Source organism: Neophocaena asiaeorientalis, unplaced genomic scaffold, assembly GCF_003031525.2.
Source record: "Neophocaena asiaeorientalis asiaeorientalis breed wild unplaced genomic scaffold, Neophocaena_asiaeorientalis_V1.1 scaffold79, whole genome shotgun sequence".
NCBI lineage: Eukaryota > Metazoa > Chordata > Mammalia > Artiodactyla > Phocoenidae > Neophocaena > Neophocaena asiaeorientalis.
In genome coordinates this window covers 462,387-489,225 of record NW_020175402.1, presented here as the reverse complement: position 1 = coordinate 489,225, position 26,839 = coordinate 462,387, and the positions used below count along the sequence as shown (strand labels likewise).

The window sequence follows — 26,839 nt, the reverse complement described above, 5'->3', positions numbered from 1 at the left end:
CTACTTCAGCTGGTCCCCATGCAGGACCCTGGACCACCGTGGCTCTTCCCCCCTCCCTGCCCCCGATGCCCCATGTGCTCTGGCAGCCTTCCCCTAGGAGATGAAACCTCCATTCCATAGACAGCCCCACACAGGCCCTGTAAGAAGAGGCTGAGGCGGCTCTGGACTTCAGGGAAATAGGCCATGAACTTGTAACCTTCTGAGTGGCGGCCAACACAAGCAGTATCCCTGGGTGGCAAGTGCCCGATTTCTCGAATGCCCAGCTTGCGTCAGAACAGGGAGTACACAGATGTTCCCAGAGACAGGTCTCACTGCCCTGGGTCCATGGTAATAGCACTCCTCGTATTCCCAGAGAACCTTCCAGCTGGTGGAGGCTCCTGGCACTATTACATTTGATATCCATGGTGACCCTGGGAGGTACAGGGTAGGGATGCACCCCAACCTCCAGGCAAGAAATATGGACCCACAGAGGTGAGGGTCTCACCCAAGGGCGCACAGCTGAGCAGAGCCCCCAGATTGCTTACTGGCTTTATGACCTTGGGCACATCACTTCCCCTTTCTGGGCCTCAGTTTTCTCACTGGTCCAATGGGGATAATCACAGAGAGTGCCTATATCACTGTGCTATTATAAGAAGGATAATTGCACAATAAACAATGAGATCAAGGCCCAGGGCTTGGCCCATATTAAACACTCAAAATAAATGTTAGCTAGTAGTAAAGGTGATAACGAGTGTGCCAGGCACTGTTCTAAGTGCTTTCCAGGCATTCCTTCATCTACTCCTCTCAACACCATGTGGTAGGTGCTATCATTGCTCCCACTGCACAGAGAAGTTAAGTAACTTGGCCAGGGTCACACAGCTATTAACAGGACACTACGAAGGGGGAAAAGGAGAAACTCAAAATGAATGAAGCACCTATTATGTACTGGGAGCTTTTTGTTCAGCCTTCTAAGAAACCAGTCATGTGGGAATTATCAGCCCGGGTCAGAAGAGAAAACTGAGGCTCAGAAGCGGGGAGGGAAGTGCGGGGTCACACAGCAACCATGTGGGAGAGCTGGGATGCAGGCCAGGCCTGACTGGCTCCGTATTCAGTGTGCTGGCTCCCCCATCTCAGTCACATGCCAGAACAGCTTCCATCACGGTCACCATTATGGGCAGCAGACCCCAATGCCTCGGCCACCCCCGGTACAGGGAGCCCCACGTCAGTGTCACGTGACCTCCCTCTGCCTGTGTGGCAATGTGCGTGTGTGAGTTTGTGTGCATGTGTATGCGCGCGCATGCCGGGGTCCTGGCAGTGAGCGAAGCAGGGCTCCCATTGTGTGTGTGCCCAGCCCCGTGACCAGTCCTCACATCAGGCTGTTCCCTCTGCCCCCAGACCAGCTCCTCCTGGGCTTTCACATGATTGCAGCTTCCTGGGGACCTCTCATATCTGGAACGGGCACTCCCTCTGTAAAGGGAGGGCCTTCAGTCACACTGGCTCCCTCCCGCCCAGGTCAGCCCCTCTGGGTTTATAATTTTACACAAAGAGGCCGAGGTGGGTGGGGGCAGCTCAGGGTTACAAGTCAGAGTCCTGGCCAGTTACTCAAGGGCTGTTTTCTCATCTGCAAAGCAGTGATAATAAGTGCCATTCTGCTTCCAATATTGGCTTCTTAGGAGGGAAGGAACTTTGCAAACTGTAAAGTGCTATGCAGATGTTTCTATGGCTTTCTGTTGTTTCCCCTTCTGATGACTGTAGTAGATACGTGCTATAACTTTTGGCCACCCGGAATCCATTCCCCTTTCCTAACAACACCACAAAGTTTCCTTGGGAAGTGGCTCTCCCTTTTCCGGCCAACTGGTTTGGGTAGGGCTGATCCTACCTCCAGTGGCTCCAGGTGGGTCCTGACTGACTGGCTTAAGCTCAAGACTCTCTCCACCTGGATGGTGTGTTGTGAGGGAGTGGGGCGATGGAGAGGGGTGCTGTGTGCAACCTGAAGATAAGGCAAGCTCTCAGAAGGTGGAGTAGAGAGATGCAGAGAATCTGAGTCTCTGAAGATGCTACTTGAGCCCCTGGATGCAGCCACGCCTGAAGCCTGCTTCTGAACATTCAAGTGACATGAGCTAATTAATTCCCCATATTGCTTACCTTGGATTTTCTGTTACTTGGAACACAGAGTCTGACCTCAGAACTCCAGTTCAGCCTGTTTTTCTCAGCCCCTTACATTGTAAGCAACCACATCATGTCCCTCATCTAGTTGTTTCTACCAAAGGAAAAATCTTGCAAACAAGCTAAAGATGGGTCAATAAGTTTCGAGTGCATGGTAAAATGAGGCCAACCAATACAAGCTTGGTTTTCTTCTTGGAATCTATAAACGTGTAGAATTGTAGGAGGTCCTTGCGCAGGATTTGCCTAAAAGCCCTACTGTGTGCAGGACTTGGACGCTCCCCTTCCAAGGTTGTTGTCAGTTGAGTTTAACAACTCTTTGACCACTAGGTTCCAAGTGTCTACTGTGTGGCTGGCCCTGCACTAAGGGCCGCAGGTACAACTTCTGCCTTGTAGGCCCTTCAGTCTAGTGATGATTGGTCACAATACACATTTTTACTGTATTTTACACAAAGCCCTAGGAGGCTGGCATACAGGGGGGAAACTGCTACACCCATTTCACAAGAGGAGGAAACAGAGACTCAGAGAGGTGCAGTGATTCGCCGAACATCCCTCTGGTAAAGAGGGGCAGGGCTAGGCCATAACCCCGGATCTGCCTGCCTCCAAACCCAGTGCTTTTTCCTCTAGCCTTTGTGGTGGCAGGGATGGCACTGGGACTGACATTTCTTTGAAGTAGTCTGTTCCACTTAGGGGCCATCAGAATGGTTTAAAAAGCTAAAGAAAGCAGGGAAGCCAAGTATCATGGGCTTCCTGTTTGCCCCAAGAGTCTTGGCTCCATGAGAAGCCCCAGTACTCAGGCCCATCCAGCTTTACTCTCCTAAAGGACTCACCTCCTACAGGCTGTGGCCAGAGACGGCCCAGCCACAACCTTAAAATCCAGGCCCCAGTTGCTTTCATGGGCAGCCCTTGGCACCCCAAGTGAGCTGTCCTGGCTTCTCTCGTACCTCTGTCCTGCATCTCTAAGATCCAACTGACACGGCCTCAACATCCCCTATCCCCTAGGGTCTTCCCTATATGTTATTCAACCAACACTCATATGACCTCTGTTTATTGGGCACCTACTATATGCCAGGGGCTGTTCTAGGTGCTCAAATCCCTGCTGGTGGGGTGAGCAGACAATAAGAAAGTAAGTAAAATCAATAGGATGCCAGGTAGTGGTAAGTGAGATGGAGGAAAAGAAGTGGGGGAGGAGAGGTGGTATTTGCAGTTTTAAATAGAGAGATCAGAGAAGGTCTCACCACGAAGTCATCTCACCGGAGGCTTGCAATAATCCCACGCAGGCAAGAATGTGATTCCCAAACTGCAGATACGGAAACTGAGGCTTCAGGATTAAATCGAGCCTACACACGCCAATCTAATCAGCTGTGGAGCTGAGGTTCTGGTGCAGGGCTACTGCTGCTCCCCCACGTACCCTCTCCCCTACCAAATGGTACTAGCAGCCCTTTTGCAGGCTCTGAGAGGTAAAGCCACATATCCGGACCAGCAAGAGTACAGGGCGGGGCTGGAGTCAGCCCTAGTGCCACCCTCTGGAACTGCCTCTTAGCATGACCTACATCTGCTTCCACAGGCCTCGCTCTTCAGCTTCAGCTCTGGGCTTGCTGAATCTCAGTCCTCCTCTTTGCTGACTCCGTGTCCTCCAAGACCACTGCTCTCTTTCCCAGAGCCCCTTTGGCTCTCTATCCCAGGTCACATGAGACGCTAATCGTCCAACCCACCCTTGTTCTGCCTCCTCAATTAACTTCTGGCCCATCATTAAATCTGCATTTGCATGAAACCTACAAAATACATCTTGTGGACGGCCTAGGCGCGCAGACAGCTGGCGTACATGTGTAACGGGGAGGAGGAGTTTCTCACCAAGCTTTTCCATCTGGATTTGTTCAGTAATCTCCCAAAACCCCAGACTAATCTTTCTGAACACTGTGGCATAGTGGAAAGACCTTGACCATGGAGGAGCCGGATATCGGGTTAAGTCCTGGCTGTGTAGCTTTGAAAGTGACTTTATGTTTGGGGCCGCAGGATCCTTATCCATAAAACAGGGTTACAGATCCTCATTCTGCAAGGTTGTTTTAAAGATAAAATGCAGGGACTTCCCTGGTGGCGCAGGGGTTAAGAATCTGCCTGCCAATGCAGGGGACACGGGTTTGATCCCAGTTCCGGGAAGATCCCACATGCCGCGGAGCAACTAAGCCCGTGCGCCACAACTGCTTAGCCTGTGCTCTAGAGCTCACGAGCCACAACTACTGAGCCTGAGTGCCACAACTACTGAAGCCCACACGCCTAGAGCCTGTGCTCCACAACAAAGAGAAGCCACCGCAATGAGAAACCCTCACTGCAACGAAGAGTAGCCCCAGCTCGCCACAACTAGAGAAAGCCTGCACGCAGCAACAGAGACCCAACACAGCCAAAAAAAAAAAAAAAGATAAAAGGCAAAAGAGAGTATCTGTTAAGGAATAACATTTGGTAGAATTTAAAAAAGCATTTAGATAGAGCCTGGCAGACAAACATCAAGATTTTGTTGAATGGAATGGAGAAGTCTGTATAATGGTGAACAACCACCAACAGCACAACAGCTGCATTTATTGTGCTCCTACACTCGGAGGTAGGCACCCTTAATATCAACATTATTTTACAGAAGAGGGGGAAAAAAAGTACAGGGAGGCTCAGTAACTTGCCTATGGTCACACAGCAGGCAAGTGACAGAGATGGGATTATGAACCCAAATTGTCCAATCCCAAAGTATAAGCTGTTAACCATTATGCTAGGTTAGTAAATGAGGCTTGAAACACAGCGATTAAGTCCAGAACCTTCATTTTTTTTTTTTTTTTTTTTTTTTCTGTACGCGGGCCTCTCACCGCTGTGGCCTCTCCCACTGCGGAGCACAGCCTCCGGATGCGCAGGCTCAGTGGCCATGGCTCATGGGCCCAGCCGCTCCGCAGCATGTGGGATCCTCCCGGACCGGGGCACGAACCCGCGTCCCCTGCACCGGCAGGCGGACTCTCAACCACTGCGCCACCAGGGAAGCCCAGAACCCTCATTCTTAACCACTGTACCAGCTTGTCAGAGCTGAAAGGGATTCTAGGACTAATCTAACCCAGCACTCTCATTTTTTTCCCAGCAGGAGCCGAAGGTCCAGAGAGGTAGTGTGACTTTCCCAAAGTCACACAGTCAGTTAGTTGAAGAATAGGACAAGCACCCTGGTTTCCTAACTCTTGAACCCCATGCCATCACTGAGTATCACAATGACCGTGAGAGGCCTTCAGGGAAGGAGTCTCGAGGATGTACCAGAATTTTTCCAGCAGAAGTGTAGGGAAGGCAGACTAATCAGAGGGAAGAGCCCATGCGAAGGTCTGGCGGCCATGAAAGTCTTTTTTTGGAGAAGAGTGAGCTGTGAGGTGCATGCAAAGGTTGGGGCTGGAACAGATGATAAGGCTGGTTTTCATATTAAACCATATTTCATATTTCCACATGGTTCTTTTATTGTTTAACACTTTCTCATTCTGTCTTATGTTGCTAATATATTTCCTTATTTCTTTCGTATGTCTCTAATGTTAATTAAAAATTCTTGGTCTATCTGTTCTAATGTTGCTGACTCCAGTGCTATCTCAAGTCAGTTTGCTGTTTTTCTTTTGAAGCCTCTGTGCTCCAGGTGCTGATACAGTGGGGTTGCGGGTGCTGCACATACCATCCCTAGAAACAGTGAGGGAAGACATATGGCTCCCGGCACCTCGTCCTCAAATCAACACCAGAGTAACAATAGAGCAAAAACGTCACTAAGCCTAGGAAATCCTGGAGAGAAACGGAATATCCTGGGGAGACGGAAGGGGGTTTTAACTTGATGTGTGCAGCGCTGGAGGGTGGGAACGCAGCAGCCAGGAGAAGGGGCAGGGCCTAGTCTTTAGCAGGTGGAGAATACTGTAGAAAAGACAATCGGACTTGAGCTCTGCTCTTGCCTCTTTGCATCAAGCCTTCCCCAGCACACCTCGCCACACCCCCTGCCCCAAAACATGCCCACTTGCCCTGGAGCAATCGAGGCCAGCATTCTCACGTGCACACGCAGGGCCCAGGCAGACGGTCCAAGTATATGCCGGAGTAACATCAGGGCCGTGCAGCAGGCACCGTGGAATTGCAGAAATCAAGAGGGAACTAACGGGGTGACAGGCCTCCATGGTTACTCCACCACCCCTTCTCTTCTGGACCTGGAGGCTGGTGGATTCTGACCTAGGCAGACAGCCCTCTCCCTTGCTGCTTCTTCCTGGCATCCAGAAAGTGAGGCTCAATCCTGTAGAGTTAGTTACTTGGTGGGGGCGCTGGGGGTGAGGGTCGCGATGACAAACCCAGGGAGGAACTATGCAGTTCTGACACCTGGGGGCCTCCACTCTGGGACTGTCATCTCCTTGGGCTCATCAGTGCTGACAGAGACCAGGGTCAGGCTTGGATTCTTACCCCAACATGCAGCACCAGACAGAATAGATGAAACCCTCCCACCCCGAGGAATGAGCTCACGGGTTACAGAACAGGGAATCCGAGGAGTACACTGGCTTCAAAAGAAAAACAAACCAATTAGAGATACCACTGGAATTGGCTGTGTTCAACAGGTGGACCGAGAATTTTAAAATAAGCATTAGAAACACGCCAAAGAAATAAGGAAAGATATTAGTGAAACAAAACAGAATAAGAGAGGGTTAAAGGACACAAGTGGAAATATTCTATATGAAAAAACAGTTGAAATAACAAACACAATAGGTAGAATTAACTGCAGAATGGATACTGCAGCTGAGGAATGAAATAGGGAACTGGGATATCAGATGGAGGAATATTTCCAGGAAGAAGCCAGGAAGGATTAAGAAATCGGAAATATGAAAGAAATGGTAAAAGATCTGTTAAAAGTTAAAACAGCAGCCCCAATCTTACTCCATTAATTTGAAATGTATCATAAACCTAATTGTACAAATCTTCTTGTTTGTTTTTTTTTTTTTGGCCGCACCACACGGCATGTGGGATCTTAGTTCCCCAGTAGTGGAAGCGCCGCGGCTTAACCCCTGGACAACCACGGAAGTCCCCATAATCCTAACTATAAAAGCCAGAACCATAAAGCCTCTAGAAGATAACATAAGCAGATATCTTTGTGACTTTGGGGTAAGGCAAGGAGTCCTAACTTCATTGAAAAAAAATGATAATTTGGACTTCATCAAAATTTTACATTTCTGCTCATCAAAAGATACCATTAAGAGACTGAATAGACAAGACACGTAATGGGAAAGAATACGCACAATACACATAGCTCCCAAAGGACTTGTATCCAGTAAATAAAGAATTCCTGGGCTTCCCCGGTGGCGCAGTGGTTGAGAGTCCGCCTGCCGATGCGGGGGACGCGGGTTTGTGCCCCGGTCCGAGAGGGTCCCACATGCCGCAGAGCGGCTGCGCCCGTGGGCCGTGGCCGCTGAGCCTGCGCGTCCGGAGCCTGTTGCTCTGCGGTGGGAGAGGCCACGGCGGTGAGAGGCCCGTGTACCGCAAAAAAACAAACAAAAAAAAAACGGAAAAAAAAAAAAGAATTCCTAAAGTTGCCAATAAAATGATTAACAACCCCCACACACACAATGGGCAAGAGATGTAGCCACTTCAAAATGAAAACATACGAATGACCAATAGTTCATGGTGCTCCACATAATTATCATCAGGTAAACGAAAATTAAACCCGTTTCACACCCACCAGAATGACTAAAACCAAATCAAAATGACTTGCAAAATCAAACATTGGCAAGAATGTAGAACAACTCATGGTTATGTAATAAAGTACACCGACTTTGGAAAAGAGTCTGGCAGTTAAACCAACATACACTTATCACATTATCCAGCAATTCCACTCCTAAGTATTTGCTCAAAAGAAATGAAAATACACCCAAAGGGCTTCCCTGGTGGCGCAGCGGTTGAGAATCCGCCTGCCAATGCAGGGGACACGGGTTCGAGCCCTCATCCGGGAAGATCCCATATGCCATGGAGCAACTAAGCCCATGCACCACAACTGCTGAGCCGGTGTGCCACAACTACTGAAGCTCGGGCACCTAGAGCCCGCGCTCTGCAACAAGAGAAGCCACCACAATGAGAAGCCCGCACACCACAACAAAGAGTAGCCCCGCTCGCTGCAACTAGAAAAAGCCCCTGTGCGGCAATGAAGACTCAACACAGCCAAAAATAAAGAAAAAAAGAAAGAAAATACACCCAAAGAGTCATACATTAAGTGTTCATAGGAACTTTATTTATAATACCCCCAAACTGGAAACACTCTATTTATTTAATTTTTGGCAGCATGGCGTGTGAGATCTTAGTTCCCCGACCAGGGCTTGAAGCCACGCCCCCTGCATTGGAAGCGCGCAGTCTTAACCACTGCACCACCAGGGAAGTCCCTGGAAACAGTTTAAATATTCACTAAGAGATCAATGAATAAACAATGGTGGTATATTAATTCAACGGAAAGCCACTTGACTGAAAAAGGAGAGAACTATTGAGGCAACAAACATAGATGAATCTCAAAAACATTATGCTAAGTGAAAGAAGCTAGACATAGAAGAGTATCTGCTGTAGGATTCCACTTACACGAAACTCTAGAAAAGACCAATCTAATCTATGGTAAAAGAAATCAGAATAATGATTGCAATTTGGGAGGAAAAATAAACTGGAAAGTGTTGTGAGGGAACTTGCTAGAGAGAGAGAAAAATTTTTTAAATCTTATTTTGGGGTTATGGTTACAAGGTAATGTAATTGGTCAAAATACCACATTGAATTGAACACTTAAGATCTGTGCATTTTATTGAATGAAATTATACATCAACCAAAAAAAGAGAGAGAGATGGAAATATAAGCACCAACATCTAGATATTAGGAGTCCCATGAGAGGAAAATAAATCAAAAGAAGAGATATTTGAAGAAATAATGAAGACAACCTTGGAACTGAAGAAAAATGATAGATCTCAGTTTGAAAGCATCCCAAATACATCAGACAGGACAGATAATGAAAAACCCACACTCAGAAATATTAGAGTGAATATCCGAAGACACATTCTCAAAGTCTAGAGAAAAACAGATCACTTACAAAGGAATAAGTAAAAAATTGAATTGACCAAAGTACCAAAGGAAAAGAATTTGAACTGAGAATTTTATATCCAGCTAAACTGCCATTCAAATGTTAAAGGCTAAAAAAAAAACATTCAATGTCTCAGGTTCATACAAAAAGACACCCCCCCCAAAAAAAATTTTGAAGTAACTATTTCAGTAATAGAAACAAATTCCACATATGATACTAAAGATATGTGAAAGCTGAGCAAATAACTTAGTAAAGTTTAGTGTTTAAAAAAAATCCCCAGATCAAAGAGAAGAACAAGACAAATATATAATATCTAAACAACTGAGAACTGTAAAACCTAGACAGTGTTAATGTGCTGTCATGGGGGCTCAAAGGCATGTCACTGAAGAGTATAAGGGTTGAAAGGGAAGAGAGAGACCAAAGGGTATAAGAAAGTGCTAATCTTGTCTTTGCAGGGAAGAGCTACAGCTAACAATTCTTTTAAAGTAATAAAATATTAAAATGAAACAGAAAAAGCAAGATAAATTGAAATTAAAAAGTAGGATACACACATACTTTTCAGGAACACTCAAACATTTTAAAAATTAATCACATACCAGACCACAAAACAAGTCCCACATTTTAAATAACAGGTCTTCACAGAGTCCACATTCTCTGACCATTAACTTTGAAGTTAGTTTTTAAAAGGACAAACAATTTTCCATACACTCAGAGATTTAAAAATCCCTAAATAGCTCATAGATCAAAGAAATGTCATAGTAGAAATTAAACACCACTTAGAACTGAACGATAATAAAACACTATATATCAAAAACTGCAACGCAGCAAAGAAAGTCTAAAAATTAATGAGCTAAGTTTCCAATTTAGGAAATTAGAAAAAACAGAAACTCGAAGAAAATAAAAGGAGATTACAAAGAGCAGAAATCAACAAAACAGAAAACAAAGATTAAACTGAGAAGATCAAAGCCACAAGTTGGTCCTTTAAAAAAGTCAATAAACTTGAGGCAAGATTAATTTTAAAAAATAAACAGAGGGAGAAAGAGATAATACACAATTATTACGGAAAAGAGGAATACAATAAGAAAATGCTATAAGCAACCTTACACCAATAAATATGAAAATGCAGATTAAATGCATACATTTCTAAAAACACATATATAACATACCAAAACTGACTCAAGAAGAAATAAGGAAACTAGATTTAAAAATTGAAACAGTAGTTAAAATCTTTCCACAAAGAAAACAGGCCAAGGTGATTTTACAGGTGAGTTCTATCAGACTTCAAGAAGCAAATTATCTCAATTTTACCCAGACTTTTCCAGAAAACAGTAAAAGAGAAAATATTACCATCTACTTCTGTGAGGCCATTGTTATTGCAATACCAAAGCCAGAAAAGCACAACATAAAAAATGAAAATTACAGACCCATTTTATTCATGAAAACTGAGAAAACTCTAAACAAGATATAAGAGAATAACCAATATACAAGTTAGACTTATCTTAGGACTGCAAGGATGGTTTAATATTAGAAGATCAAATATGTAATTAACTACATTAACAGATTAAAGGAGAAAAACCATATAATCATCTCAAGATACTTTTTGAAAGCATTTAATGCAAATTAATTCAACACAAATTATTATTTTTAAAAAGCTCTCGGTAAGTTATGAATAGAAGAAAGCTTCCTTAACCTAAAAAAACCAATTTATAAAAAGTCTGCAATACATATATATTAAATGGGGAAACATTAGAACATTATCTCTAAAATAAAAAACAAGACAAAGATACCTAATACCACCTTTAAAATTTTTAAGATTGTACTGGTAGTCCTAGACAGTGTAATAAGATGAGAAAAAAAGTTAAAAGCATAAAGATCTAAAAATACAAAAGAAAACTATCATTACTTGTAACTGATTGTCTGCATAGGATCTACAGACAAATAATTGGAAATAGAGTTTAGCAAATTAGCTTGATAAGATCAAATGCAAAGAAGCCTATTGCATTTTCATACATCAGCTACAAAGAGAACTGGAAAACATATGAAAAAATGGGTACCCAGATGGGAAAAAAGTTGAATTGGATCCTTATCCTACACTATACACAAAATCAACTGAACATGGATCAAGGTCTTAAATGTGAAAAACAAAACTTTGAAACATTTAGTAGAAACTGTAGGTGACAGCTTTCTGATCTTGGAGTTAAGGCACACTTTCTTAAATAAGATCCAAAAAGCACTAAATATTAAATAAAACAGTGCTAGATTCGACTCTATTAAACTTTAGAATTTCAGTTTCCAAAACATCAGTAGACTCAGAAATATAAAGAACTATTACTAGGGAGTTCCCTGGTGGCCTTGTGGTTAGGATTCCGGGCTTTCACAGCCGTGGTCTGGGTCCAATCCTTGGTCAGGGAACTGAGATCCTGCAAACCACACAGTAGGGGAAGGAAGGAAGGAAGGGAGGGAAGGAGGAGAGAGAGGGAGGGAGGGAGGGAGGGAGGAAGGAAGGACTATTACAGATCAATAAGAAAAGAACAAAAAAAGGACAAATAGAAAAGTGGGCAAGGGACTTCCCTGGTGGTCCAGTGGTTGGGAATCCGCCTTCCAGTGCAGGGGACGCGGGTTCAATCCCTGGTCAGGGAACTAAGATCCCACATGCCTCGGAGCAACTAAGCCTGCATGCCTCAACTATAGAGGAGTCTGCATGCCTCAAGGAGGAGCTGGCACACTGCAGCTGGGACCCGACACAGCCAAAAATAAATAAATAAATATTTTTTTAAAAGGAAAGAAGAAAATGGGCAAAAGACATCTCACACACACACATTCATATACACTTCTTCAACCTCATTGGCAATCAGGGATATGTAAATCAAATCTACAGTGAGAAATCGTTATGCTTGTTGGGTTGGAAAAAATAAGTCTGACAACACTTATGGAAGATGTAGAACAACAGGATCTCTTACATGTTACTGGTGGGAGTATAAACCGATACAATCACTTTGGAAAACAGTTTGCTCTTATCTTGTGATACTGAACAAATATTCATATACCCTATGATCCCACAATTCCACTCCTAGTTATATATCAAGAGAAAATTTCTCTATATACGCATTAGAAAGCATATCCATGAATACTCATAGTGCTTTTTCTACACTAGCAAAAACCTGAAAACAACCCAAATGCCATCAACAAGAAGTTGACTAAATAAAAACTGTGGTGGGAATTCCCTCGAGGTCCAGTGGTTAGGACTTGGCGCTTTCACTGCCAAGGCCCCAGGTTCAATCCCTAGTCGGGGAACTAAGATCCCACAAACAGGGCAGCACGGCCAAAAAAAAAAAAAAAATTACGGAATACTCAGTGGAATATTATACTGTAGTTAAAAAGAGAGTTACAGCTACATGCAACCACTGGATCAATCTCGGCAATGTAAGATTGAGTGAAAAAAGCAAGTCCCAGGAGATTATGTAAAGCATGATACACTTTCATAAAGTAAAAAAATATATATTTTACATAATGTATATAACACATACATATATATGATTTTAAATACTAATCAAAAAAAGGCAAAGGGAATGAGAAACTTCATATGTATAACACGTATATCTGTGTGTGATAATAATGCTAATAAAGTATTAATCAAAATTTTAAAATAATAATTTTAAAAGGCAAGGGAATGAGAAAGCCCAGACTCAGGAGAGTGGTTACCCCACATGAAGAATGGTGGGTAGGAGACAGATGGAGGAACCCAGAGGAAGATGTAAGGTATTGGATGATGGCTCATAGGCATTTAAAATTTATTTTTAATAATAAAATAGGGACTTCCCTGGCAGTCCAGTGGTTAAGACTCCACGCTCCCACTGCAGGGGACATGGGTTCGATCCCTGGTAGAGGAACTAAGATCCCACATGCCACGTGGTGCGGCCAAAAAATAAAAATAATAAAATATACAAGAGGGCCATTATGAACCAGTGATAAATGTGCTTGAACAAGGATCATGATTAATCCACTGAAAGATCCCAGGGTCCATAAAACAACTTAAATGAAAACAAAAATGCTCAGTAAATATTCACATTTTGTCAAGCACTACAGAAACTGTTCAACACGCTTCATATCTCATTGAATCCTCAACAGTTTTACGAGCTGGAAACCATTACTTGTCCCCATTTTATGAGTAAACTGAGGTTCAGTCACTCGGCCAGGGTCAATCATCTGGAACCCAGGTCACCTCCTCCTGTCAAAGTAGGCAAGATATGTAACTTTCTTGGCAAACAGTAAGTGCTTAATAAGTGTTTGCCTTAATTCAGAGGGGCTGTGTGGGCATATTGGAGAGAAACTGATTGGTGGCTAGGGGACCCAGATACAGTCCTACCACTGCCCTTCACGACCTGGGAGGGTCACTTTCCCTCTCTGTGCCTGGAGAGGGCTGGAATGGCAAACCCCAAAGTCCATTCCTGCTTAAACAACCATTTAAGGGGCCACCCAACAAACAGGTCACCCTTACCTTACTTCTCCTGGCAGGCCCTGCTGATTCTCCCAGAGTCGGTCTGAGGTCTGCAAGCTTTGGGTCCAGCCCACCTTCTGACATCACCTCCTGGCCCCCTCCGCTCACCACTCAGACTTTCTGTGCCCTGTTTTCTTCCCTCAGGGTTTCTGCACGGCCTGTTCCCCAGCCTGGAACACTCATCCCCAAGGTCTTTGCTTGGAACACTCCTCATTCTTCAGGTCAAAGGCCACCTCCTCTGAGCCCCTACCGCACCCCAGTCCCTCACTATTTCACAACCCTGCTCATCACTGGTTGAAATTAACCCAGTTTTATTGTATGGTCTGTCTTTTGCATTACAGAGGAGCTCCTGTATCCCCAGCACCCAGAGCCACACCTGCCTGCAGAAAATGCTCAGTATTTGTTGGAAAGAGAGAGGAAAATAAAAAGAATGATGCTGCCTCCCGCAGAAATTCTTTGTGGTTGTTCTGCCTGAGGCTTGGTTAGGTGGCTCCTCTGGTCCCATGGCTCTTGAACTTTCCTTCACCCTACACCACCTGGTGAGTGTGTCTGAATGTGTCTGTTTACATGACCATCTCCTGCACACACTGGCTGATCTCTGAAGGAAAAGCTAGATCAGATTCGTCTGCGAATTCCAGCAGCCAGCCTCGCGCCTAGAAGGCAGTTGGGCTAAGGAAACGTTTGATGAATGAATGTCCTGCACCCATCCTTCGCCCTTCCTGACTCTGCTCCCTCTTTTCTCCAGCCTGACAGGTGCCAAGAGGTGACACCCAGGTGAGCTGACAAGAAAGGCCACTCCAGCGTGAATTTTCTGAAGTGGGGACAGCCCCTCCTTCCACCAACAGTAGTCACTCCAGACAGTGAGGGAACAAAGCCCAAGGTCAGCCCTGCCTCTGCCACAGGAACCATCTGGGGCCTGCCCAGCAAAGCCAATGGGACAGGGTTTTCTGTGCATCTCAGCCTCGCTGCTTAGAGCATGCTACAGGATGGGGAGGCTGGAAGGCCTGCCTCAGAGCCCCAGTGAGAGGCCTTGCCAAATGAGCTCGGCCTGGCCAGGGGCCAGTGGGGGAATACTTGATTATTCCAATCAAGTAGCCACGCAAGAGGAAAGGATCTGCTTCCTCCAAAAGGACGAAGTGAGGCAGGCAGGCCAGTCCAGGGACTTGGGTGTCGAAGGGGGAAATTGCAGAGCACAGTTCTCACACAAACCAGTGCTCTGAGATTTGCCACCCCAGGAAGACTCTGGAAGCCTGAGATGGAACTCCAGGAGGGTCAGGTCCAAGGCCAGAGCCCTGGACTGAAGCTGGGGCCAGTCCCCCACTGAGGATTCTCAGTTAGCAGTAGCTTCAGCCAGGCTAATTACTCTGGCCTCCTTCTGACCCTGGTTCTGGAGACACCGGGACTGCCCCGCTGTGCTCCCCACCCCTGTCCATTCCTCCCTTTGACCAGGATCACACAAGGGGTAGATAAACTCTGCATCCTCGGCTCAGGGGGCCAGGGAGTGTCCCACAGTCTATTCCTGCCACTTGCTCAACTCCTGCCTTGCACCCCCTCTCTGAGTCAGGCTCTGGAAGAACCATCAGGTGCAAGAAGAGTTTATACATCTGGCCTGCAGAGATTTATCTAATATTTATTAAGTGACTCCGGGCCCACACTCTGGAGCCAGGCTGCCCAGGTTCCAATTCTGGCTTAACCACTTATGAGCTGCATGACCTTGGGCAAGTCCCTTCTCTTTTCCGTGCTTCTCCTTTTCACCTGTAAAAGCTGGGATTGGAGTACCTACTCTGTGGGAAGTTTAAGAGGACCAAATGAAAAAGGGTGTGTAAAACACTTACTTAGCAGGCCGTACATGGGGATTCAGCAAATGACAACTCTTAGTATTATTAAACAAATTAAGATTGCTTGGAGGCAAGCCTAAGTCTCTGGACCAGGCATCCCCAAGACAGACAATTTTTCCCTCACCAGAGGCAAAACCAGTCAGCTCAGAGCAGACTGAATAGCAGAGGGGAAAGCCCCCAGACTCTGGGTTCAAATCCCAGCTCCTCCACCCATCAGCTCTGCAACCCTGGGCAAGTTACTTAACCACACTGAGTCTTGTTTCTGCCTCTGTGTATTACAGACCACAGTAGTACCTCCCTCAGAACTGTCACAAATCTTCCCCATCGGGGGGGATGTTAGTCCCTGTTGCTGTCGGCTCTGAGCAGTGCCAGGGAATTAGGGAGCTGACACGTGCAGGGGCTGCCCCAGGCAGGGGTAAGGTGATGGGCTGGTTTCCTTTCCTGAAAACTTCCGTCTGGGCCCAGCCTCAGGGTGTGATGTGGGAAAGTCTCCCCAGGAGGTGGGGAAACTCTCCTCCACTGCAAGGATCATGTAATATCAGTGTGTACACTCACCCAGGCCTGCCTGCCAACAGCCAGCCCTGAGCAGAGGCGAGAGGAACTGACCAGCAGGAAACTTAGATGAACCTTTCCTTACAAAAGGAGGCAGTACGGCCAGACTCCATAGCCTGATGGCTGGGATTTACGTGCCGGCCTGCCAGCTGCTAACCATTTCCCCGAGCAAGTGAGTTCGTTTCTCTGTTTCCTCATCCATGGGGTGGGGATGATTAATTATGGTGCTACCTCCCACGGCTGAAGAGTTCCTACACCTAACACACTTGAGGCAGTGTCTGCTCCTAGGAGGTATGAGCTGATGCTATTATAGTCATTCAGGACTGCTTTAATTTCTTCTGTGAAGGATCTCCTGGCTTTGTCCAGCAGACTCAGGTCTCCCTCCTGTGGGCTTCTATACAGGGCAGGATCCACGCCTGTTACATGGATGATGATCACAGGATCTACTATGTGCTCGGCACTGTGTCTTAACACAGTGTCTTAACACATTTTAGCATATTTTATATCCATGGAGATGTTTCCTAGTCAGGGGGCAAAACCACCACTGGACTCACCTACTACTTATGACCACAGGCTCTGGGGCAGGGGCTTCTGTGCTATGGAGAGAGGTTGGGGGAAAATGGTCATCACATTATATTACTTGGAATACATGTGCCCTGGAAGGTATGAAAATATTTGCACTTGGTACCGACTGTGTGACTTAGGAGACATTACTTAGACTCTCTGGGGCTCAGTTGTGAGGAAAAATGAATAAATATAAGTGAAACACTTAAAACAGAGCCTGGTCCATGACATATTTAAAACAAATATCTATTGATATATATGTAACAATCACTCCTCCGAGTACCTCTCAGGGACAGAGGAGGAAACAGGCACGGAGGTCATACAAGGTCTTAGTTCCTAAGAGATGTTACTTCCTGCAAGTATTCACTCACCCATTCACCATATAGGTATTAAGTGCACGCGATGCACCAGGATGCATGTTATATAGATTCGGCAAATGATGGCTGTTACTATTTTTAAAGAAATTAAGGTTATTGGGCACTGAGGGTCCATCTGTGAACAAGAAGATTGGTCAGAGGTATGACGCTGGGGAAACTCATACCTGACTAAGGGTCTGAGCCACCAATAGGGAGACTGGATTGTCCTGCTGCCAATCATTAACCAATCATTCATGAGCTGATGTCACTGATGGAGCGAAGAAGACACCAATGCAGATGCGGGAAGGGCAGCCAGGCTCAGCCTGGAGTGGCTCAGGTGTTAAACCCAGCGGGACAGCCTTTTCAGATTTCCCCATGGGAACCAAGCCCAGCAGGGCTGTGGAAACCCCTGCCAGGCGGGGCAGCCTTTCATTACGTTAACGTCATTGGACGCTTGCTGAATGAGGGTAGCTTGCTAGACACTGGGATTCACGAATGGCTCAGCTGGGGTTCCTGCCCTCCAGAAACTCACACAGAGCCAGACACTACCTGGATGATCAGATTACAAAGGGCTGAAGATTTCCAAGCAAGATCTAGAAAAGCAGCCATGATGCCAACTGGCAACACAGGCAGGGAGGACACTGCAGGGGAGGGGACAGCAGGTGCAAAGGCAGAGATGGGACAGGTTGGGGGACACATTTGGGGAAAGATCTTTAGCCTGTGATCCTGACCTGAGTTTGAGGGCTGGTTCTGCCATCCACTTGACCTGAGCCTGTTTCCATTCTGCAAAATGAAGATAATACTTTATTGGGCTGTTTCAAGGATTCAGCGAGTTCATGAATAAGAAAGAGCTTTAAAAATGGAAAAGTGTAAGAGTCTGGATACTGAGGCTGGCAGTACCCAGTATTAAAGTGACTATTAAATGAGTGTTAAAGTGACTCATCTACGGTCCCATGGCTGATTAAAACAGGAACTAGTTTTGGTTCATCAGGATGAGGGGTCAGCAACTCAACCCCACCTCAGCTGCAACACTCCCATGTTCCCATCCCCCAACACAGGCTCCCCTGGCCAATCCAGGGCCCAGGGATAACCATTTCCTCACCGTGTGATCCCAGGCCCAATTTTCTAACCTGCAACACGGAGATACCATTTGCTGTGCTACTCCCATGTGTACATGGAAGGCTCTGCATGTGGAAGAGCGCTTTCCACAGGTGAAGGAATGTCAGGGTTACAAATGAGAGGTGATGATGGTGAGTGAGGAAGAGCCAGTGTGGAAACTGAGCCAGGGAGGGGAGCCAGCTTCAGGGCTGGACGGATGTGAAAATTCCAATCTCAGCAACTCCGCTGGTTCACCAGCTGAGGAAACTTGGGCAAATTATTTCACCTTCGAGTCATTTCCCTCACTTGAAAAATGGGCTGTTATAAGGATTAAAAGCATGAATGTACATAAAGCATTTAGTAGAGTGGCTTGGTGCATAACAAATACTCAGTAGATGTTAATAACTCTTATTACTACTATTACCACTACTATGGATGTTATTATGGAGGGTGGGGGAAGGGGTTAGTGGAACTCTTTCCAGGACGATCTGAAACCAGCCTCTTCCTTCTCCTTTTTATTTTAAGCCTGAGTTGTGACCAGCCCCAGAAACCATTCCCCACCCTTCCTTGAGGAGTGAACCAGGGACACAGCTCCATGGAAGGTCTGCACCCTACATCAGAGGTGAGTTCTGGCACAGTCTAGCTCAGGAGTCTTCCTGCTTTCCCAGACCAGGAAAAGAAGACTGAGGAGCACAGTGACACCGACCTGGGCACCACCCTGGGCCTGTCCCTTCTCTGCCCCTGTTCACACAATGCCTAAGTCCAATTTGGTTCCGGGATGTCTTTCCATCTTGTGTGCCAATTCTAATGAGTGGATAATGGCTGCCTGTAGGACTGCATTTAGAAGGAACTTAAGGTTTAGAAGGAAAGAGAGCAGTGGTTGATTAGTCATGTCTGACATGTACAGGACAAGAGGGTGACAGCATGCATGCCAACTATTTGCCACACGTGAACTAGAAAAGTCCTAACCTTGCCTCCCTCAAACAAGCCATAGTTGTCAGGCAGGGTAACTGAAAGCCAAGAGGGAAAGGGATGTGTCCAAGGTCACACAGCTTGAAATGGCAGGGCTGGGATTCAAACCCAGGCTCCTCTGGTTTTCTGAGGATGCTTCCTGCTAGGATTGTCATTTCCTTCCTCTTGACTAGAAGAGGAGGTGTCCAGGCCAAAACCCATTGTCTGGGAGAACAGAAGCGGCTGTCCAACCAGGAGTGTGCCTGTGCTTGGTCCCCTCCCTCTGAGACCTCCCACATGACTTTGCAAACCCTAGAGACAGATGGTTCCACTGAAAACAAATATCTACAGCAAGGTCCCCTGAGGGCTTGTATCCAGACAAAAAAATTGAATCCAGATGCTAATCTGATTGGGCAGGAAGGTATGAGACCTAAATTTGGGTCTCACTGCCTCTTTCTGGCTGTGTGACCTTGAGAAAGTTACTCAGTTTCTCTGAGCTTTAGTTTTCATCTCTATAAAATGGAGAGGATAACAAGTTAAATATAATAAGGTCCTTAAAAGTGATTTTCTCAGTTCCTGACACAGAGTAAGACCTTAAACGTTAGTTGGAAGGATGAGGTCAAGGGGAAAAATGAAAACTCACAGCATTTTCACAAAAACTACTCAGGTGATTAAGGCAAGGCTCAAATGAGCTTTTGAGAGGAACTTGTTTATCTTTGATATCCTGATAGGCTAACTGAAGCTGAAATATGAATTATGACATTTGATCATTTCAAAATAAGCAACCAGACTCTTTTAGAGAAATAGGGTGTGTCATTCATGTCACAAAGAAGGAAGTATCCTTGAGTGGGTGGATTGGCAATGGTAGGGGATGAGTGTGTATATTTCGCACTTTCCAGGCTGAGTGATTTTGTGCCTCAGTCTCCTTATCTGTAATGCGATAATTGCACTTGCCACATAGGGCAGCCATTAGACTAACCGAACAGTTCCAGGACAGGTGCTGAGTACCACCTGGCATGACAACGTTAGCGGTGGTGTGTGGAGGTGGGAGGGGGGTGCTCGGCTTAATGAGGCAGAGGAAACAGAGCAGCTATACAGGTGCTAAGAAGAAGTGAAGGAGGGGAGGGGGTCTCAGAGTCGCTGACACACTTTCCACCCAGAATGGTGGCAGATGAGTACGTTATTAACTCCTGTATGTTAAGAGGCCAGTAAGTCAAAGTGGGAACAGGTGGAGTAGAAAGAGACAAATGATACTCGGAGAGGCCAAGCCTGACACAGCCAGCTTAGAGGATTATAGGACATCGAACTGACAACCTCAACCTGAGGTCTGGGAGAGTGCCCACCCTGCTGTTCTGTAGACAAAGTAAAAGGTGAATCAGAGAAGGCAAGAGCTCGACTTCACAAAAAGTCACATGGCAGATCCTTATAAAAGTGAGATTTACGGGGACTCCCCTGGTGTCACAGTGGTTAAGAAACCACCTGCCAATGGAGGTGACATGGGTTCAAGCCCTGGTCCGGGAAGATCCCACATGCCGCAGAGCAACTAAGCCCGTGCACCACAACTACTGAGCCCGTGCGCCACAACTACTGAAGCCCGTGCGCCTAGAGCCCACGCTCCGCAACAAGAGAAGCCACCACAATGAGAGGCCCGTGCATGCAGCGAAGAGTAGCCCCCGCTCACCACAACTAGAGAAAGCCCGCGTGCAACAACGAAGACCCAACGTGGCCAAAAAATAAAAATTTTTTAAATTAAAAAAAAATTTTTTTAAGTGGGATTTATGGTTTTTCAAGTAAAAGCCACCTAAACACTTTTTTAAAGAACATAAAATGTTAGCTGGGCCTGTCCGGCAGCTTGCAGACCTGGCCAGCGGAAGTTCATCACCTGAATCACAAACTGAGATCTGGGAAGATAAAGACGCTTCTCTCAAACAAGCCCTGGGGCAGTGCCTCACTACAGGGTCTCAGAGGAAATAGCCTCCCAGCCGCCATTCCCCTCTCTCCCTTCCCCGGGTCAGGGCAGGGTGACTGAGGCACCTCGGGAAGGGGTTTGGACCCAAGGTGTCCATCCCTTGGGCCTCAACTGCAAAATGGCAGGGGGTGAGGGGTAGGTGAGGTTCAAAGATGATGTGGAAAGTGCCTGGTACCCAGCGGGTGCTCACAAAATGCTACTTCCCACACAAGGTCATTCCTAGCACTCCTCTGCAGCTGCAGGGACCAGGGGCCCTGTGGCTCTTTCAGGAATCAGGGCTCCCCCTTGTTCATCTTGTACCCCGCAGAACAGTTTGCTTGTGGAGACCTTCTAGGATCTCATGCTAGGCAGCTGCCTCCAGAGCCTTCACCGTGAGCTTTAACCATGAGGTTTCATGGCCTCCTACACTGCCCTTGAGCTCAGACACGGCGATTTGGAGATCTGTGCTACAGCTGGGCTATGGCCTGTCATCAATCACCAGGCCTTGGCCCCCAGCAAAGGGGGCAGAACAGAGAGCTGTGGGTTCAGAGTGCAAGACGGCGTTTCCTGTCTGCGAAGTGACACCAATGCACAGGGCTACTGGGAGCATTAGGTGAGGTGGCAGATGTCAAGGGGGTCCCTCCCCTCAGGGGGCTGCATAATCTCTAGTCTGAAGCACCCCAGGTTGCCTGTCCCCTAGGGGGTGGGCCCCGGGCCCAGCTTCCTAAGCACTGACAGGCTGATGCTCTGTTAGCCCCCAAACTCTAGAGCCCTTAGCCACTTCCTGGGACCAGAAAAGCAGAAAGGAAGCTCCCTCCTCCTGGCTGACATGTTTCAGAGATGCTGCCGGGCCCCGGAAGAGGGATTGGTGTCTATGTGTCCCACATTCCTAACCTGAGCCTCCTGAGGGCTGGCCCAAGGCTCATGCACCTAGCCCAGAAACTGCAAACTCAGAAGGCAGGCAGGGAATGGCAATGAAGCAAATGGGCTGGGTGCGAGAGCAGGGCACAGTGGGGACTGCGGTCAAGTGGGTGGAGCAGCTGCTAATGAGCTCCAGTCATGGTGGCCAGGCAGGGATGCAGCCCAGAGAGGCCACATCTTTTGATCTTTTGAGAGAAGCCAGAAACCCTTATTTTTATGTAAAATGCAATCACCAGCAATGAAGTCAATGTTTTAAAATCACTGCAGAAGACTTATAGACATCGAAAACAAGCTTATGGTTACCAAAGGGGAAACGTGGCGGGGAGGGATAAACCAGGAGCTTGGGATTAACACATGCACGCTACTATATATAAGATAGATGACCGACAGGGACCTACTGCACAGCACAGGGAACTCTACCCAATATTCTGTGATAACCTATATGAGAAAAGAATCTAAAAAAGAATGAATATATGTATATGTATAACTGAATCATTTTGCTGTACACCTGAAACTAATACAACATTGTAAAGCAATTCTATTTCAATGAAATTTTTAAAAAATCACTGCGGGAGTCAACAATGCCCCCACCCCCACCCTTTTCTGCCTCAGGAGGGCAGTTTGTGACTGACCTGCCATAACCTAAGTCACAAATGTATGAGGACCAACTCAAATTAAATCAGACCCATTCCAAGTCTTAGGGATGTCCCACCCCCCAACTCCTGCTCTTTAGGCAACTTGGTTTACAGATGAGGACACTGAGGCTCAGAAAGGGGAAGGGACTTGCCCAAGGTCACACAGGTAGTATATCAAGAGTTCAAGGGCTTAAACTCTGCTCTGAGTTGCGGATCTTTCTCTACCAACTCACGTCATCTGTATTCTTCCTTCAACAATTCTTTCTTTTTAAAAAATAGATATATTGGGCTTCCCTGGTGGCGCATAAAAAAAAAAAAAAAAAAAAAAAAATATATATATATTAAGGATATGCTATGGAAATGATACACACCAAAATCAAGATAGTGGTTACTTTTAGGACAGTCATGGGTGACCCTGAGCAAGCCGTTCCCCTCTCTGGACCTCAGTCTCCCTGGTCTGCAAAGCAGCCGGTTGACAGAGGCAGCCTTTAAATGCCTTCCAGCTCTGAGGAATCTATGAGGTCTCTTCTCTGGCCAGTACTTCAGATGAATATAAAATAGTAATAATAATAATAATGGGGAGGGCTAGTCCACGGTAGCCAGGAAGGAACACTACAATTTTAAGTGAAACTTGACTCCTGGTTACTGGAATTCAGAAAGAATGATCTTAATACCCAGGCAGTTTAACCACCATCCGACAGTTAAACAAAAACACATCTGGTTTAACTTCATTTTCCTCATCTCCTCCCCCCCCCACCCCCTAGCCTCATCTCAAACTTTACCTCTTAATTTGAGAAGTCAAATTAAATGCAAACAATTGATTTCATGCCACAGTGAGGTTGAGAATTTCAGCATGGAAAACTTTAAGCATGAAGTTTTTCTGGGTGTAATTAGTAAATGTTGGGGGGTGGTATGAGGGGGTTGGAAAAATATGGAGACTATTCTTGAATGTTCTTTGGACACTGAGCATCAGAGAAGAGTTGCTGGGGGCGTACTATGAACCCAGCACTCAGAGAGGCCAAATGACTTGCCTCAGGTCACACAGCTAGGGATTGGAACCCAAGATGCTGATCCCAAAGCCAGCACTTTCCCTCCTGTCTAGGCCTTTATAACCTACATAGGGCTTTCCCTCTGGCCATTATGGATCACCTGGTAGTGGCAAAGAAACTGTCCCATAGGAAATATTAACTTCTCAACAACAATCTCCAACAGTGGGTCAGCCCCAGCTGAGCCATTCAATGGTGAAAAGCCATTTATGATTTTGCTGGCCCCACACATCAACTCTGCAAAGTACATATTATTAACCCATATTACAGATGATTTCCTTACCTGAGGCTCAGAGAGGGAAATAAACTTGTCTAGGGTCACACAGCAGTGCTGGGAATGAACCTCCAATCTACTGCCTACAACTGCCCTCTAAAAGTGAGGACATCTCTAAAAACAAAACAAAAAAACACACGGCACAGCTTAGCTCCAGCCTGCTGAGGATGAGGACGACGACGTAGCACTGGAAAGCTGAGTGTGCATTCCTGTGGCCATGCGGAGGTTGCTGGGTGCTGGTTCTCAGCTCAGCTTGCTTACTCTGCCCGTAATGTTCTCTTCAAGCTCTGAGTTTTGTATTAATAACTCAAGGTGAGAACTCCGAGCTATGTCACGGGATCCTACCCCTGGATTAAGAGGCCTCATCCCCAAAGATGGGTACTCGTGAAGATCGCTGGAGTTATCACCAGGGCTCCAGCCCCAGCTCCCCAGGTAGCATCTGTGTGTCCTTGAACAAGTCACTTCCCTTCTCCAGGAATGATTCCTAGTTTGCAGGGAATGTTGGGTATGTAAGCCATGGGACAGGCAGGGCTTGAGTTTGGTTTCACCTCATTTCAAAGCTGGCACACATAGAGGCAGAAGGCACTGTGGAGATAACAGCCCCAGGCCTGTTCCTAGCAAGGACCTCCAGGCTCCTGGCCAAGGCTGAGTTTAGGATGACAGGAGGTGGCATCTGAGTGTGGGCAAGGAAGATGCCATGCCACTCCACAGCACAACCCATCAGGGAAAGGACAGGGCCTAGGCAGGGTGGTAACAGGTTTCCAGGGTTCAGGGGCAGCGATATAACCCTATGCCGAGTCTCAGGGTTGCATTTTCTGCTGAGATTAGAGCTGATTATAGACAATATTTTCTTAGGCACAGACACCAGCTAAACACTTTGCATACATTAATCATACTATTTATTGATCTCCTCAACTTAAAGGAGGAGACTGGGGCATGACAGAGAACAGAATTTGTCCCAGGTCACACAGCTAGGTTGCCTTTTCTATTAGTGAAAACCAAAGGTTGGCTGATCACTTTTACCCACGTTATTGCATTTTAATCTCCTTCCTTGTGAACTGCTTAATTCCAATTCTAAAGTGTCAATTTCAGAGCCTGAAAACATTTTGTTACACAAGCGTCCAGATGGCTGTTTAATTTGCCCGCTGCATTCTCAGCACCTAGAACAGGGCTTGGTGCGTTCCTAAGTATTTGTTAAATGAAGACAGCATTTTGTTTCTGGCCTCAGTTCAGTTTTGTTCCTCACAATAGTCTCATGAGAGAGGCATACTCCCTATTTTCCAGGTGGGGCCACAAATACAGACAGGGGCCATCACTCAAGTCTGTCTTACTCCAGGGGCCGGGGAAGTTAGGAAGCCATGTCCAGGAGCCTCTTCTGCTTAGGGAGTTCAGAGGCATGATGTTCAGGAAGAAAAAAGGAGGCAAAGGGACAAGAAGAGCAGGGGCAGGGAGTGGAGTAGGTGGGGAGCGGGGGAACAACACAGTGGGGAGGACTAAAGATTTGAAGAAGGCAGGTCTAGAGCATGGGCGGAGGCAAGCCTGAGCACCAGCAGGGCCAGAAGAGGAAAGGTCAGCCCCTCATCTCTTGGGTCACATAAAGGAAGCAGGGAGCTAAGGTTGTAGGGTTTAGTCTGGGTTCACATCCTGGTCTCATATTTACGTAACTTCTCCAGGCCTCAGTCTTCCTATTTGGAAACAAGATGACGCAGGTGAAGTGTTGGAGTCTGGCACACAGTAGGCATTCAATAAACAGTTGCTGTCATCTTTGCTGGTGTGGGAGCCAACCCCTTGCTTACCAGGGAAGCCCGGCCCACCGGGGGAGTCTTTCTTTCCCAGGGCCCAGAGGCCCTTTCTGGCCTGAGAATTGCACCTTTTGATCTCCACGGTTTTCCCCCTCCATCCTCAGGCCTTTGTAAAGCTCCCCCTCCCCCAATCCCATTACGCTTGGAAAAAGGGTCAAAAGGGACAATGTAGGGGAAGGACAGGACTTTCCTTAGCTTCCAGCCCCACCACTGTTACCATGCATTTAACCCTTTTTTATCAAGACTAGGCATGGGAACCAACCCTGAGCTATCCGCTCACCTGCACATGCCCAGAGATGGACCGCAAACTCCCTCAGCTTCCGGGGCTCCGGAGCTTTGCCCTAAGGCTGCTGTGGCCACCCCGAACTCCCAAACAGACTCCAACACGCCGGATGTCCGTTCCCCCACTCCCACCCCCCTGCGGCTCCCGGACCCAAGTGCCTCCCTCCCTCTACTGTTCCCAGCTCTGGCCCAAACTACTTTGGAGCCCACCCAGGCAGACCAGCCCCCTCCCCGACTACTGTGGCAAGATCTAGAGATTACTAGGTGGTTGGCAGTTCTGGGTGGGCAACCTGACTCGCTTGATCTCGGACCAAGGGGGTTCCGTAGAAGCCGCTCAGTCACGGAGCACCGGGAGGAGGTGCCTAGACTGAAGGTGGGGGTCTCGGGCAGCGGCCTCGGAGGTAGGAGACCCCAGGGCTGCAGCAGCGGTCGCGAGAGCAGTCCCCTTGACTCGCCGGCTCCGCGAGCGCCAAGTCCGATTTCCAGCCCGGCCCAGCGCGCCCGCCGGGAGCCTCGGATGCACGCGAGCACGGGAGCGGGACAGGTGGCTGGGGGGTTCCGAATGGGCTGCCTTGGGAGGTGTCGGGGCGCAGAGGTCCCTGCCCCGCCACTGATATCCGACCTCGCCACCGTCCCCAGGCGAGGGAAGGATGTGGGAGGGGCCGGGGAATAGACCACATCCCTGGGGCCGCGGGGAGCCTGGAGCCAGCGTCGAGTCTTTACCTGCGCAGAGTTCGTGGGCGAAGGTCTGTCCTGGCACAAGTGACGAGAGGTCGGTGCGTTGGGACGGAAGGCGCGGAGTGGCGGGAGCGCGACGCTACCGGGGCCAACTCCCCCGCAGGCTTATAAAG

General features: G+C 47.2%; 1 protein-coding gene across 1 annotated transcript in view; it reads right to left on the bottom strand.

Moving 5' to 3' along the window:
• The window catches only part of ALPL (alkaline phosphatase, biomineralization associated), a 56,511-nt gene extending 29,701 nt beyond the window's left edge, over window positions 1–26,810 (bottom strand). Inside the window, exon 1 of the mRNA XM_024766911.1 lies at window positions 26,712–26,810. The gene's annotated coding sequence lies outside the window, so the exon portion shown is untranslated. The remainder of the gene's footprint in view (window positions 1–26,711) is intronic.
• Between the last annotated feature and the right edge of the window lie 29 nt (window positions 26,811–26,839).